The sequence below is a fragment of the Orycteropus afer genome, unplaced genomic scaffold (assembly GCF_000298275.1).
Source record: "Orycteropus afer afer isolate SDZICR_OR568_19922 unplaced genomic scaffold, OryAfe1.0 scaffold00086, whole genome shotgun sequence".
Classification (NCBI taxonomy): domain Eukaryota; kingdom Metazoa; phylum Chordata; class Mammalia; order Tubulidentata; family Orycteropodidae; genus Orycteropus; species Orycteropus afer.
Window position 1 is genome coordinate 2531228 of NW_006921673.1, and position 17005 is coordinate 2548232.

A 17005-nucleotide genomic window follows, 5' to 3' on the forward strand; every position below is an offset into this window, starting at 1 on the left:
ATCTGACAACAGCTATGATATCCCTTGTTCCACATCCTCTTCTGAATCCAGCTTGCACCTCTGGAAGTTCTCTGTCAATATACTGCTGCAACCGTTTTTGAATTATTTTCAGTAAGATCTTACTTGCATGTGATATTAATGATATTGTTCTATAATTTCCACAATCTCTGGGATCACCTTTCTTTTGAATGGAAATAGGGCCATTAAAAGAAATGTGCATGACCTGTTGAATGTAAAACAAATCTGCTTTGTAAATTTGTATGCAAAGCCCAATTAAAAAAAAAGACACCATTAAGAAGATGAAAAGATTAAAAAAAGAAAGAAAAAGAAGAAATGAAACAGAAAATAGAAAGACAACAGAAAAAAACAAAAAGATTAGAAAGTGGTTCTTTGAAAAGATTAATACGATCGATAAATCACTGGCAAATTTAACAAAAGAAAAGAAGGACAAGATGCAAATAACACAAATAAGAAATTAAATAGGTGGCTTCACAACAGAACTAATCTAAATAAAAAGGATAATATCAGGATATGATGATGAACTATACTCCAACAAATTTGAAAATCTAGATAAAATAGATTTCAAGAAACACACTACTTACCTAACCTAACACAGACTGAGCTAGAAAATTTGAACAGACCCATAACAAAAGAAGAAATTGAAAGGTCATAAAATATTACCACCAACAACAAAAAAAGTTCTAGTCTAGACAGTTTCACTAAAGAATTCCACCAAACTTTCAGAGAAGAGCTGTCACCAATCCTACTCAAACTATTTCAGAACATAATAAAGGATGGAATCTTCCCAAATTCATTTTATGAAGCAAGAATAACCCTGATACCAAAACCAGGCAAAGATACTATTAAAAAGGAAAACTACAGAACAATATCCCTCATAAATATAGACATGAAAATTATTCGACCAAATCCTAGCCAATAGATTCCAACAACATATCAAACAAATAATACATCATGACCAAGCGTAATTCATACCAGGTATGCAAGGATGGTTCAACATTAGAAAAACAATCAATGCCATCTATCACATAAGGAAAATAAAGGAAAAGAAACCATGTGATCTTATCAATTGATGCAGCATAGGCATTTGATAAAATCCAACACCCATTCCTGATGAAAATTCTCAAATAGGAATAGAAGAGAATTCCTCAACATATTAAAAGGCATATAAGCAAAACCAACAGCCAACACTATTCTCAATGGAGAGAGAACTGAAAGCATGACCCTTGCAAATGGGAACCAGACAAGGATGCATTATTTGATATGTGTGTGTGTGTGTGTGTGTATGTGTATTTTGTTAGGTGCTGTCAAGTCAATTCTAACTCATAGCAACTAAATGTAAAACAGAATGAAGCACTCCCTAACCCCGCACCATGCTTACAATCATTGGTCAATCATTGTCATCCTTACAATCAACGACCATGGAAGCAGCAGTCAAGAATTCAAAGGAAATTGCATTGGCCAAATCTGCTGCAAAAGACCTCTTTAAAGTGTTGAAGAGCAAAATAAGATTGCATTGGGCAAATCTGCTGCAAAAGACTTCTTTAAAGTGTTGAAGAGCAAAGATAAGACTTTGAAGACTAAGGTGCACCTGATCTGAGTCATGGTATTCTCAGTCACCAAATTTGGGAGCTCTGGTAAAGTAGTGCCTAAGGATTTTGACTGCTAACCAGAAAGCTGGTAGTTCAAACCTACCAGCCACTCCTCAGAAGGAAGGTTGGGCAATCTACTTCTGTAGTGATACTGCCTTGGAAACCCAAGGAGGGGTCGCTATGAGTCGGGTCCTACTCGATGGTACATAACAACAACAACAACAACAACAACACATTATTCTTTAGAGTTGCATAATATTCCATTGTATGTATGTACCATATTTTAATTATCCATTCTTTAGTTGATGGGCACTGAGGATGTTTCCACCTTTTTGCTATTGTAAATAGTGCTGTGATGAATATTGGTGTGCATATATCTGTTCTTGTCCTGGCTCACTTCTTTAGGATATATACCTAGTAATGGAATGGCTGGGTCAAAAGGTATTTCTAATTCCAACTTTTTAAGGAATCGCCACACTGCTTTTCACAGTGGTTGCATCATTTGACAGTCCCCCCAGCAGTGTATGAAAGTCTCAAACTCTCTGCATCCTCGCCATCATTTGTTATTTTCTGTCTTGGTGATCTTTGCTACTAGTGCTGGGGCCTGATGGTATCTCATTGTTTTGATTTGGATCTCTCTAATGCCAAATGGTAGCATAGTGCCTAAAACCCTTGACTGCTAACCAGGAGGCTGGCAGTTCAAACCCACCAGCCGCTCCTCGGAAGGAAAGTTGGGCAATCCTACTTCCGTAGTGATACTGCCTCGGAAACTCAAGGAGGGGTCGCTATGAGTCGGGGCGACTCCACGGCAAAACAACAACATTGTAAATGGTATTGATTTCCTTATTTCTTTTTCAGTAATCTCTTTGCTAGTGTAGAGGAATACAACTGATTTTTGGATGTTGATCTTGTATCCTGCCACTATGCTAAATCTCTCAATTAGTTTCAGTATATTTTTTACTGAGTCTGTTGGGGTTTCTACATGTAGGATCATATCATCGGCAAATAAGCATAGTTTGACTTCCTCCTTACCAGTTTGGATGCCTTTGATTTTCCTTTCTTGACTTATTGCCCTGGCTAAGACTTCCAGTTGTTGTTGTTGTTGGTATGTGCCATTGAGTCGGCCCCGACTCATAGCGACCTCTCCTTGAGTTTCTGAGGCAGTATCACTATGGAAGTAGGATTGCCCAACCTTCCTTCTGAGGAGTGGCTGGTGGGTACAATGTCAAATAAAAGTAGTGAGAGAGGGCATCATTGTCTGGTTCCTGTTCACAAGGGGAATGGTTTAAATCTCTCTCCAATGAGACTAATATTGGCTGTTGGTTTTGCATATATGCCCTTTATTATGTTGAGGAATGTCCCTTCTATTCCTATTTTACTTAGAGTATTTATCAGGAATGGGTGTTGGATTTTATCAAATGCCTTTTCTACATCTGTTGATATGATCACGTGGTTTTTCCCCTTTGTTTTATTTATGCAGTGGATGATGTTGATTGTTTTTCTAATGTTAAATCAACCTTGCATACCTGATATGAACCCCTCTTGGTCATAATGAATGATTTTCTTGATATGTTGTTGGAGTCTATTGGCTAGGATTTTGTTGAAGATTTTTGCATATGTATTCATGAGGGATATAGTTCTGTAGTTTTCCTTTTGAGTGGTGTATTTGCCTTGTTTTGGTATTAAGGTTATGCTTGCTTCATAAAATGAATTAAGGAGGATTTCATTATTTTCTATGTTTTGGAATAGTTTGAGTAGGATTGCTGTCAGTTCTTCTCTGAATGTTTGGTAAAATTCTTTGATGAAACTCTCTGAGCCAGGACTTTTTTTGGTGGTGATTTTTCTATGACCTGTTCAATTTCTTCTTTTGTTACGGATCTGTTCAACTTTTCCACATCAGTCTGTATTAGTTTAGGTAAGTGATGTGTTTCTAGACATCTGTCCATTTCTTCCAGATTTTCAAATTTGTTGGAATACAGTTCTTCATAGTATCCTGATATTTTTCTTTTTATTTCAGCTGGTTCTGTTGTGATGCCAGCCATTTCATTTCTTATTCATGTTATTTGTATTCTCTCCTTCCTTTCCTTTGTTAAATTAGCCAGTGGTTTTTCAATTTTTTAAAATATTTTTTAAAAAAACAACTTCTAGTCTTAATTGATTTTTTTTTCTATTGTCTTTCTGTTTTTTGTTTCATTGATTTCTGCTCAAATCTTTATTATTTCCTTTCTTCTGGTGACTGTAGGCTTTTCTTACTGTTCTTTTTCTAATTGTTTGAGATGTTTGTTTTATGTGTTAATTTTGACTCTTTTTTCTTTTTTAATATGTGCATTGATTGCTATAAATTGGCCTCTGATCACTGCTTTTGCTGTGTCTCAAAGATTTTGGCATGTTGTGTTTTCATTCTCATTTGATTTAAAGAATTTTTGAATTGCAGCCCAGAAGGTGAGAGGGAGTGAAGGATAGTCACATCTCCATTCATCAAGAGGATGTGGGGTATAAGAGTAACAAGAGGAATTTTGCACCTTTCCAGTCATTAGCATCTGGAATGTCCTTGTGGTTCATAGAAAGTGGAAACTATTCTTAAGTCCTTAGAATCTGAGAGAATGCTGTCTTTAAATATCCAAAATGGTCGACCGATTGTAAACATTCAAAATGGCTGCATCCTCCACACAGGCAAAAGTCCACAGCTCTGCCTGCCTTACTCTTTGCTGCCTCCACTTTTATTCACTAGCCACCAGTGCAGTTCTACATGCAACCCCTGACAAGCAGGGCCCATTTTTAGGTTAATTCTTAGGTCCTAACACCACTTGGCAATATCCAAGCAGTCTGTCCCATCAGGATCACTGTCAGACTACAGCTTCATGTGTCTCCTTGGTGTTTTCATGCAAGTTCTTCTATTAGTTGGAGTTTTGTCCACTTCCATATCCTTCTCTTCAAAGCTCAGGGCTCCAGGATTATCTTCTGTATCTATGTTAATTGGTTCCCCTTTTCTTTGTTGAAGAGCATCTGTGCAGTCTGGCTGTCTATTCTGCCATCTTACTGGAACTCAACAACTACATTTTTAGTATCACGTTTATATAAGTATCAGGGAGCTCTGGTGACATAGTGCCTAAGGTGGTTGACTGTTAACCAGAAGGCTGGTGGTTCAAACACATCAGGCATTCCTCAGAAAGAAGGTTGGCCAATCTACTTCTGTAGTAATACTGCCTTGGAAACCCAAGGAAGAGTTGCTATGAGTCAGATCTGACTCAACAGCAGTGAGTTTGTTTGTTTGTATAAGTATTACTCATTATGCTTTGAGTCATGTAGAAGGTAATGTAGCTCTGTGCTATTTAACTTTTGCCAAGGGTGGTTTTTCAAGCATTCAAGACTATTAGATTTCCTTTAGTTTTCTAGCATCTTTCATTTCATGTGAATTTTCAGTTGCTCTCATAGTTTATAAACCATGCTATTTTTTATATGATTTTATTTTTATTTGCAAGAATATGTCATTCAAGGATACACTTGACAGCAAATAAGAAACATTATTGATAATAGTAGCTTAACCACATACATAAGGACATATATGATTTACACATTAGAAATGTTAGAGCTAGACCAAGGATAGATTTGACTGAAGATGCTCTTACACATGCACTTATGCTACAAAATTAGCAGAAACAACAGCAACAAAAAATATTAAAGCTAGAATGGCTAGCCAATGTTGCCTTCCAGGGTACAGTCTCCTTCTGTCTTCCTATTCTTCCAGCTTGATTGTATAGCTTTGAATGCCACTAGACACCATATGTCCATTACTGGAAGACAAAGGAAGGGAAAGACTTCCACTTGAGTTTCATTGGCCAGAATTATGTCACATAGCCAATTATAGCTGTCAGAAAGGCTAGAAAATTGAGTTTTCATGACCTTTTAGAAGTAAAATGTCTATAATGACTTCCATGCTGTCCTGTAGAAACTTGTTTTTTTTCCCACTGGGTAAATGGATGATGAACTGCTCAAGTTTTCACATGTCTAAACATATCTGAAGTTTGTCCTTTCTTTTGAAAGCAACTTTTTCTGGATACAAATTTCCGTTCAGGACTTAGATTCTGGTAGCATAGTGCCTAAGACACTTGAATGCTAACCAGAAGGCTAGTGGTTCAAACACAACAGCCACTCTTCAGAAGGAAGGTTTGGCAATCTACTTCCGTAGTGATACCACCTGGGAAAACCAAGGAGAGGTTGTTATGGGTCGGGGCTGACTTGACAGCACATAACAACAAGAACAAGAACAACAACAACTTAGATTCCATTGCTTAAATATATTTAAGCATCTCATAAAGAGAATTAGGATTCTCGTCTTATTCTTTTTTCTTATTTATTTATTTTTGTAGCTAATCTGATTTAATTCACATATTTTTTTCTTATAATGGTAGCTAAACCCATTCCTAACTCATACATCTCAAGCTAGCAAACCATAGAAAATGCAACTATTTGTCTAGGATTCTTTTTTATCAATTAAACCTCAGCTAAGGGATTGTCTGTGCAGTTATTAAAAGTACTAGCCCAAGATAAACATTCTAAGAATTCTTAAAATTGTTTTATGCAAGTAGACAACCAGGAGAAAGAAGATACTTCCCAATCATAAATTCGTAGACAGTGGGAAAATTTTCCCTGCTTTTATCTCTCAAGATAATCAGAAAAGAAAGTCACTTGTGAGACAATGTGCTCAGAATGTTCTGGAGAAAAGACATCAATGATGTACCAGAAAAACACTATATTCCAGTGTACACATAATAAAAATAGAATGTTCTTCACAGGTCTCTCCCCATCAACTGAAGTACAACCCTCTTAGTCTAAGCCTAGAGATTGATCAGATTCAAAAATCCAATTATGTGATCTTATTATCCCTTGTTTTATCTTTTCCTTTCTCAGCAGAAATAACCTGGATGAACTGGTAAATTTGCCTTATAAACATTTTTGGCTTCATTTTGTCATCTTGATACAATTGTGTTCCTATTGTCTCTTTATTCATAAGGAGGAAGTTACATGTAAGGAAAAGCCTTAATATTTATTTTAAAAGGTTAATAATTAAGTATTTATTTTAAACTGGTTAATTTTAACTTTCAGAAATGCCACAAATTTACTTGAAAACACAACTTCTGCTCTATATAGAATGAGATAAAAAATAACACAAAGTCAAATTTTCCAGACTTGTGGTATATTTTAACATACCAAATTGGATGATGAAACATGACAATATATCTACATCTAATGCAAATGATGTTTTCTACTCCACTAAAGCATTTGACTGCTAACCAGTAGCCTGGCAGTTCAAACCCACCAGACACTCCTTGGAAGGAAGGTTCCAAGTAATCTACTTCTATAGACCCCAAGGAGGTGTTGCTATGATTCAGATCCAAGTCAACAGCAACTTGGTTGGTTGTATATATCTTTGGAGAAGAGTGAATGCAAAATTGATTTATGATGAACATCATAAATCCCTTATCAATTGTGACCACATGAGTATGGCATAAGAATTAACTTTATCCTGTTACTGAGTAGAAAACAAATTGTTGATAAAACAGGCAATTGCTCAGGAAATCCAACAGGTAATTGATCTGAAGCTTTATTTTCTTTATTGTATAAGAATGATTGTCCAGAAATGACAAACATTGCCAAACAATTTTTCCCTAGACAATCTAATTGTAAAATAGCCAATTAGACTTAAAGTTTCAGATCAATATTTGATAGTACTTGAAGATGAAATGTTCTTTGATGGTGGCCAAAAGTAAGGTCTACATTAAAAGGAAGATTTTCAATAAGTGATTTAGTGCTGGGTTAGTGCAGTGTAATTAATGATTTGTCTGTAACACTGCCAGAACATTGAGTGGAATTTACTAACAAATGCTGCTACATTTTTACATCTGCTTTGATGATTTCCTTTACATTAATATAAATGTAAAATTAACATTGCAACCCATTTAATTTGGTTGACTATATTTCAAACTCCTTTCAAGTGATGCATTTAGTTTCTATGATAATAAAATGATACCATTTATTATTTTTAATCTAAAAAGAAATATTTTTGTGTATATTTTTAAATTTCTAATTAATTTCTTACATTGTCATGAAATGAGAAGATCATATTTTAAAATTCGGTTCATTGGTAAAACTTTTGTCTTTCTACAGTAGAAGAAAAGAAAGGAATCCTAAGAAAAATATTGTTTCTAAGGAAACAACATTGAAAGTAAAAGTATATTCACCCCATTTTCAGCATAATTAAGAGTAAGTTACTGAATTTATCATTAGGCATTTCTATACATTTTGTATTGGAAATATATATTTTGTTCATATTTTCTTTTCATGTAGTTATTGATATAAAATTATATTTACTATAAATAGAGCCTACTAGTAGAGATGAGCCATCCAAAAGAAATAAAACATCCTTATAAAATATTCTTTCTTAAGGAGGGTTGAGTGCAAAATATTTACAAAATAAAGATGAAAAAGTTTTGCATTTGAGTATGTATATCTATATATTCTGATCCTGGTGACAGCTGTATGTGAAAGAGTCCTTGTAGGACAAGGCCTTGAAACACATCATTTTTTGTGCTTAATTTTCAACAAGCAATTAAATTACTCAGGAAGCGTCAAAATACAATGGAAAGAATATACAGGTTACCAAACCATTTCAGGAGGTAGTATATTATCGAGTCATTGAAGGAAGAAGACTAAGCTGCACTGAAGGTACTGGTGAAAAGCAAGGCTCCAGGAATGGACCAATTGAGATGTTTCAACCGATGGATACAACCATGTAAAGCACTCACTAGTCTATACCAAGGAATACAGAAAACAGCCATGTGGTCAACCAACTGGAAGAGATCTGTAATTGTGCCCATTCTAAAGAGAGGTGATTCAACAGAATCAAATAATATCATTGATATTACAAGCAAGCAAATTTTTGTTGTAGATGATTAAAAAAAGTTGATATTGATAACAAACTGCCAGAAATTCAAGATAGATTTAGAAAAGGATGTGGAACAAGGGATTTCATTGCTGATGTCAGATAGAACTTGGTTGAAAGCAGGGAATACCAGAAAGATGTTTACCTGTATTTTATTGACTATGTAAAGATCTTTGACTGTGTGGATTATAAAAAAATAGGGATAAAATTGCAAAGAATGGGAATTCTAGAATATTTAATTGTACTCATGAAGAACCGGTAGATAGACAAGAGGTATTCATTTGAAAAGAAGAAGGGATACTCTGTGGTTAAAAATCAAGAAAGGTGTGGGTCATTGTTTTATCCTTTCACCTTACTTATTCTATCTGTATGCTGAACAAATAATCTGAGAAGCTGGAATATATGAAGAGGAATTCAACTTCAGGATTGGAGGAAGACTCATCAACAGTCTGTGATATGCAAATGACACAACCTTGTCTGCTGAAAGTGAAGAGGACTTGAAGCATTTACTGAAGAAACTCAAGGATTACAGGCTTCAGTATGAATTGCACCTCAACATAAAGAAAACAGAAATCCTAACCTATCGGCAAAATCATGATAAATGGAGAAAAGATTGAAATTGTCAAAGATTGCATTTTACTTGTATGAACAATCAACACTCATGAAAGCAGCAGTGAAGAAATGAGATGGACATATTGCACTGGGCAAATCTACTGCTAAGACCTTTTTTTAAAGTTTTAAGAAGGAAAGATGTCACTTTGAAGACTAAGGTGGACCTAATCCAAGCCATGGTATTTTCAATTGCCTCCCACGCATGTGAAAGCTGGACAATAATAGAGCGGACTGAGAAAGAACTGATGCCTTTGCCTTGTGGTGTTGGTGAAGAATACTGAAATCACCATGGACTGCCAGAAGAATGAATAAATCTGAGAAGAGTGAACAAATCTGTCCTGGAAGAAGTGCAGCTGGAATGTTCCTTAGAAGTGAGAATGGCCAGACTAATTTACTTTGTTCATGTTGTCAGAAGGGACCATTCCCTGGAAAAGGATACCATGCTTGAAGAAGGGGAGGACCTATAACGAGATAGATTGTTATATCGGCTGCATCGATTGGATCAAGGATAGCAAGGATTGTGAGGATGGCACAGCACAGAGAGTTGCAAAATAAAGAAACAAAATACCTCTTTGTATAAAAAGTTGCCATGGATTAAAAAAAAAAAAAAAAATACCGTATCTTTCTCATAAAAGTTTAAAGTGCTTCTTCCTATCACTATCACCATTAAGAGGATATTTTTATGTATTTTAGTTACTTAGGGCTCCCATAATAAAATAACACAAGTAGACATTTTTAAAGATTGGAAGCTTATTGTCTCACAGTTCTGGGGACTAAAAGTGCAAATCAGGGTTGTTTGAACTACCTGTTGAAGAATTGATGCATTTGAATTTGATGTATGGAAAGAATATTGAATATACCATGGACTGCTGGAAAAACAAACAAAATCTTCCTTGGAAGAACTACAGCTAGAGTGATCCTTAGAAGTGAGGATGATGAGACTTTGTCTCACATGCTTTGGATATGTTATCAGGAGAGACTAATCCTTAGAGAAGGACATCATGCTTCATAACATAAAGGGTCAGTGAAAAAGAGAAAAATCCTTAACAAGATGGATTGACACAATGGCTTCAACAGTAGGCTCAACCACAGCAATGATTGTGAGGATGGCTGAGGACCAGGCAGTGCTTCGTTCTGTTGCAGAAAGTGTCACTCCAAGTTGGAACTGACTTGATGACACATAACAGCAACAATACTAAATTATTTAAAAAAAAAAAAAAATTAAGGCCAAAAGTTGCATTCCTTTTCAGAAGCTAACATTGAAATGAAAGTGTATGATGGTATAATCTGTTTTGTCTACATTCCACTATTTCCATTTTTATAGCACATAATGTCCAAATAGTCAATAGAAATTGATCTTGACTCACAATTTTGATCAGAAGGAAAAATTACCATCATCAGGCCAAGGGTGAAGGTCTGGCAATCTCTTTGGAGGCATGTATTTGCAATGCTAGTTTTTTCTAACTTAAGCATTGGTTGAAGGTAGAATCCAGGGTGTTTGTGTTGGAGGTTTTATGCAACAAAGAGTGGAGAAAGCTACTCTCTTAGTAATCTAGTGTTATTACAACAGAAATACCAAAAGTGGATGACTTTAACAAACAAAATTTTATTCTTTCCCAATTTAGAAGGTTAAAGTCTGAATTCAGGGTGGCAGCTCTAGGGGAAGGCCTCCTGTCTATCAGTTCTTGGGGAAGATCCTTGTCTCACTTCAACAACTATGGGCAAGGAATTCCTTGGAGATCTCCATGTGTCTTGGCATCAATCCTCTCCTGGGTCCAGAAAGTTCTCATAACAGGGACCCTGGGTCCAAAGGACAAGCTCTGCTCTGGTTCTTCTTTCTTGGTGGCACTGAGGTCCCTCCCTCTCTGTTTGCTTCTCTCTCCTTTTCTCTTATAAGATATAAGGTGATACAGGCCACACCCCAGGAAACTTCATTTACATCAGATCTGAGCTGTGACCTGAGTAAAGCTGTTGCATTCTACCCTAATCACCTCACCACTATTTGGCTTATCTACTTTTATCACATCATGGACTATGATTATATCATTACATAACTGCCAAATTACTTCATTATATAGCTATGAAACTACTGAGAATCATGGCACAGCCAAGGTGACACATATTTTTTGGGGATACAATTCAATCCATGACAACTGCCATCATTCTTATGAGGGAAGGAGAATTGTAATATGGACAATTGAGACATTCCAAATATAAGACTTATACTCTGGTCTCCCATGCTATGAATTTGATCCTTGGAGACACTTTTGCTCATTCCTGGTACCTGTGCAGAGGTACATGCCCTGTGACATGCTTGTATTTACTACTAAGGAAGAAGGAAAGGCCGTCTCGGAAAGAGACCAAAAGAAAATGACTGTTGAGTACCTCTTTGTTATTCTTTGATTTGATGCTGGAACTTGTTACTTTTGGCTGCAGCCCTAAGACTCTGATTTTCTCCCTGGCTAGTCCATGCTGGATTGCTGGCATTGAAAAGCATTACTTTCCCTGATCCAAAACCAATATGAATGGTTCCAGCATTCTCACCTGTTCATGACCCCAAGCTGTGTTGTAATATTTTTAACAGTTCCTGTGTGATGTTGGAATCACATTTTGAATTTGTTTTGTTTCCCATAAATGGAAGAAAGGATTAGACCAGCTTTAAGACATGGAAATTTAGACTTCATTTTAAACTGAAGCTTGTTCTATGTGGAAGTGATTACATTAGAGTTAATTCAGAAATGCCATGCTATATTTCAAAGCCATGGTAGAAAAATAATAAAAACAAAATATTTCTTTGTATAAAAGTTGCCATTAATTTAAAAAAATAAAATTACCTTATCTTTCTCATAATAGTTTGAACTACTTCTCTTTGTTGCTCTATCACCATTGAGAGGATATTTTTATACATGTGTGCCTTAGTTTCCTAATGCTGCCATAACCAAATACCACAGTGGGTGTCTTTAAAGAATGAAAGTTTATTGCCACAGTTCTTGAGACTAAAAGTCCAAATCAGGGTTGTTTGGACTACCCTATTGATTCCTCTTGAGGGTCTTTCTCCTACTTTCTGGTGACTGCCAGCAACTCTTGGCATTTCTTTTTTGCCTTTGGATACATCTTCACATGAGTTTGATCTCCTCCTCTTTATTTCTGTATCCACTCTGCTCTTTTTATAAACTATTGCTCAGAAATATTAGGTGTAGGACCCATTTTGCTCTGATATAGCCTAATTAACATAATCAAGGAAAATCTCTATTTCAAATAGAGTCATATATGTAAGTATAGAGGTTAGGGCCCCAAAATAACTTCTGGGGGGACATATTTTAATCAATAATCTCATGGAAACTACATTCCCTTCTACCTGACAGGTGAGCTATATCCTGGTCTCCTAAATACAGCCTAGACACCGAATGTTACTTTTTTTTTTTTTAATCCTTTCTGAAACATTGAGCATGGCTGATGTTTTAACACTTGTATTTTATTTCAGGGAGTAAGGTTAACAGAAGTTAAGTAAGTATTATAATGTTATCAATGTTACAATGATAAGAATACTGACTATGATACCATGGGTAGAAATGAAGGAAGGATTTAAGACACTTTCTATAACTAAGGAATTGACAAATCCTGATAATCCACAATGTGGGGAGAAGATGACTCAAACCTTTCAAGCATGGCTTCCTTAGAAAAGAAGTACTTGTTATATTAAAGAAGTCAAAGCAAGAGCTAGTTGGAAGAGATATAATGAGCCTAAAAAACAATAAATAAACCATTGTCAGTTAATGTTGTATTGAAATACCTAAGCTCACATTTCTAGGATGTGGTTGGGATTGGAGTTTAAGACCAGAATTATAGAAAAAATATATGAGAAGTGGCTACCTTGGGACAAGGGTAGATGTTATGAGATTTCATTGAGAGAAGAAAGAGAGAGGGAGAAATGTAGGTAGCTTGGATCTTGGGAAATAAACACATTTGTAAGGCAAGGAGAGAAACTGGAGAAGGCAGCAAAAAACAGTATGAGAAATCAGAGGAGACTGGTATGACTTCTTATCCTGTGAAAGAGAAAAGAACAAGCTAAAAGTATAGGTATAAAATCAGATATCTTTTTCTCCTGGTGTTTCTTTTATGCATAAAATAAGGTATAGTTCTATGGAAGTTGTTTCCATTTAGAGTATAACTCAACGTGATAAATAAAGTCAGGGTAAGGAAGGAAATTTGTTTGAAATAATGTTTTCTAAGTTCCATCGTAAGCTATTTTGTGTATATATTGTGGCAACCACAGAAATGTGCCCATCAAGAGAAAGTGCTACAGGGAGTAGAGTTGACTAACAGCCCAAACTGCTGCCCCTCTGAGTCCTGACTGTCTGTACATTAAGGCCAGGCCTTCCCCTACCCTTCCCAGTCAGTGATTCAGTACAGCAGGAAAACAGTGGTAGTGTTGGTGGGGGTGGTCTTACTGAGGCCATGTCTATCCAACATTAGGCATCTTTTCCTAGGAGACTCCTCATTGCTGGCCTGGTGGAAATTGTCTCAGAATTATACTGCTGTCTGAGGCTATACTTATCTCTCCAACTCTTTCTCTACCAGCATGTATCAAGCAAGAGATCCGACTACTCTCTTTCCCTTTGTACTTCACAGACATTTCCTCCAATATATCTCTGGTATATACTTCTTAGAAGACCCAACAGACACAAGTATCAACTTAAGTTTAATAGTTCAGCTGAGCAGCTCTGACACACTCCATCCCTCAGAAAAATAGAGCTAAAAGCCCCAAAAGTTTATTTGTAATTGATTTATTTTGCCAAGCTTTAGGACTGAATTATATTGTGTTTGGAGTCAGATCTCAGAGAATGAACCAGACTAGGTGGAATTCAATTGTCTATAGCTTTGATTCCTATACTTAACTTAAGTTTTGGTCATTAATTTCATCTCATAAATCATCTCAATTCAGAACAATAGCTGACGTGCATATTTTAGATTTACTTTTGTTCTTTCAATAATTCATTTTTTACTGAGTTTTTAGTAAAAGGAACCACTTTTTTTTTCCAATTGGCAATATGTGGAAACCTCTACATTATTAATAGACACTCTTAAAGGTTAACAAAAAGTAGGTCAGTAAAGTTGAAAATTTAGAAAAATATAAGGGTATGACACGCAGCAGATTAACAAAACCAGACTAGTCAAAATCAATGTGCTCTTAGGGCATAGCTAGCTTCTGAGAATGAGATAGGCAATTTAAAAGGTCTGTCTGTTATTTTATCACATGATGCCTCAAATGAATGAATGAATGAATCGATTAACCAAAATTGAAAGCAAAGCTTTATAATCAAGAAGTAGCTTTGATCTGAAAATAAGGATTTCCAAAAAAGTTATAATTTCAGAATGTTAAATACCAAACAAATGATATAAATGAGTTAATACAACTTCTCAATAGATATCACATGTTCTACAAGAGAGAGCTAATTAGCTTGGAATTTAGGAAATCTGGTTTTAACTCTCAACTGGCTAGAGAAATTGGACTTCATTTAACCTCTATGTTCCTCCGTGTTCTCAATTTATATGAGTCCCTCAAAACTTTTAAATCTGCCCTCTGTTCAGTTTATTTCAAGGATATTTTTATTGTGGTTATTGTTAGATGCCATCAAGTCAGATCTGACCCATAATGATCCTGTATACAACCAAAAAAAGCTCTGTCTGGTCCTGCACCATCCTCACAGTCATTAATATCTTTGAGCCGATTGTTGCAGCCACTACTATGTCAATCCATCTCATTCAGGGTCTAACCTCTTTTTTGCTCACCCTCTATTTTACCAAGCATTATGTCCTTCTCCAGGGACTGGTCCTTCCTGATAAGATGCCTTAAGTACATGAGACAAGGTCTCACCATTTTTGCTTCTATGGAGCATTCCGGCTGTACTTCCTCCAAGACAGATTTGTTCATTCTCTTAGTAATCCATGGTATATTCAGCATTCTTCACCAACACTGTAATTTAAAGGCATCAATTCTTCTTTTGTCTTTCTATTCATTGTCCAGCTTTTACACTCACATGAGAAGACTGAAAATACCATGGCTTATATCAGGTGCACCATAGCCCTCAAGGTGACATCTTTGCTTTTTAGTGCTCTTTTGTAGCAGAGTTGACCAATACAATAAATCATTTGATTTCTTGACTGCTGCTTCCATGGGGATTGATTGTTAACTCAAGTATAATGAAATCCTTAACAACTTCAATCTTTTCTCTGTTTATCATGTTGCTTATTGGTCCAGTTGTGAGGATCTATTTTCTTTATGTTGAGGTGTAATCCATCCATATGAAGGCTGTTGTTGTTGTTGTTATGTGCCGTCGAGTCAGACATAACTCATAGTGACCCCTCCTTGGTTTTCCGAGACAGTATCACTACGGAAGTAGATTACAGAACCTTCCTTCCAAGGAGTGGCTGGTGGATTTGAACTGGCAGCCTTCTTATTAGCAGTCATGTGCCTTGGGCACTATGCTACCAGAGCTCCTACTGAAGGCTGTAGTGTTTGATATTCATCAGTAAGGACTTCAAGTCCTCTTTGCTTTCAGCAAGCAAGGTTGCATCATCTGCATATTGCAGGTTGTTAATGACTCTTCATTAAGAATTGATGCTACATTCTTCTTCATACAGTCCATCTTCTCAGCTTATTTGCTCACCATATAGATTGAATAAGTGTGTTGAAAGTATATAAACGTGACATTCACCTTTTCTCATTTTAAGCCATGCAGAACCCCTTTGTTTGGTTCTAATGACTGCCTCTTAGTGCCAGGTTAGGCATTTAAAAATATAGTTTCTATTTTTTTAAAAAAATGAAAGTTCTATAGGCACATGTTAGGCATCAAATTGATACAAAAGCAATATTGGAGTGTCTTCAGATTATATATGTCTACTTGTGTTTACTTTAAATTCATCTCTTCCCTATCTTGCTCATAATATGGAGTTCCTTGGCATTCAGTGATCCTGACTTACTCATGTTTTATTTCCTACAATGCCTGGAAGAGTACATGTTAAGTGAATATTGTGGAACTGGATTGAAAATTCTGTGTCAATAAGATTTTGATAAGTTTCAAGTGATGGTTACTTGTTAAATACTTTTATGGAAGATGTAAAATAAATATTTGGAGACTTACTTTTAACATTCTGTAACTGTATAAGGGTTATGAGGAGTTTCAAGTCACAGTTGCTTGTAAAAATACTTATTTAAGGTAGAATTTCTTTGATAATAAAAGCATATAAACTAAATCTTACTATTTAAAAAAAAGAAGAAGAAGAAGCTATATTTACTCTCTAAAGCAGCCTACATTCATTCCCATGCATGTTTCAATAATATATATAAACACAAATATATATAACTCAACAGTTATTTGAATATATTCTTAGGTGAAAAAGAGAAAGTGACAATAGTATTGAATATTGTCTGTTATGTATCTGACACTATATTAGGAAATTTATAACATCTCATTATTTAAGTCTCACAATGGTTCTTTGTATTATTCCTTCAAATTTTGTTTGAGGAATTTCAAGGGATTGAAGAACTTGACTAAATAAAACAGATATTAAGAGAAAGAGCCAGGAGTCATACTCTGTGGCTCTATCCCCACACCTCAAAGATTTTCTGCCACAAAAGAGAATCCAGTGCCCATAATAGGTTACCACTCACTTGGGTAAAGCCCCAAATGTGATTTGTTAGAATATTCATGAGCTCATTTGTTAATTTATTCATTCACTTGTTCATTCATTCATTCACTCACTATTTCTTGAGAGGTTCTGTCCTTAGTGCTGAGGTTACAAAGGTAGAAAATAAAGTTTCTCTTGGAGCTTACTC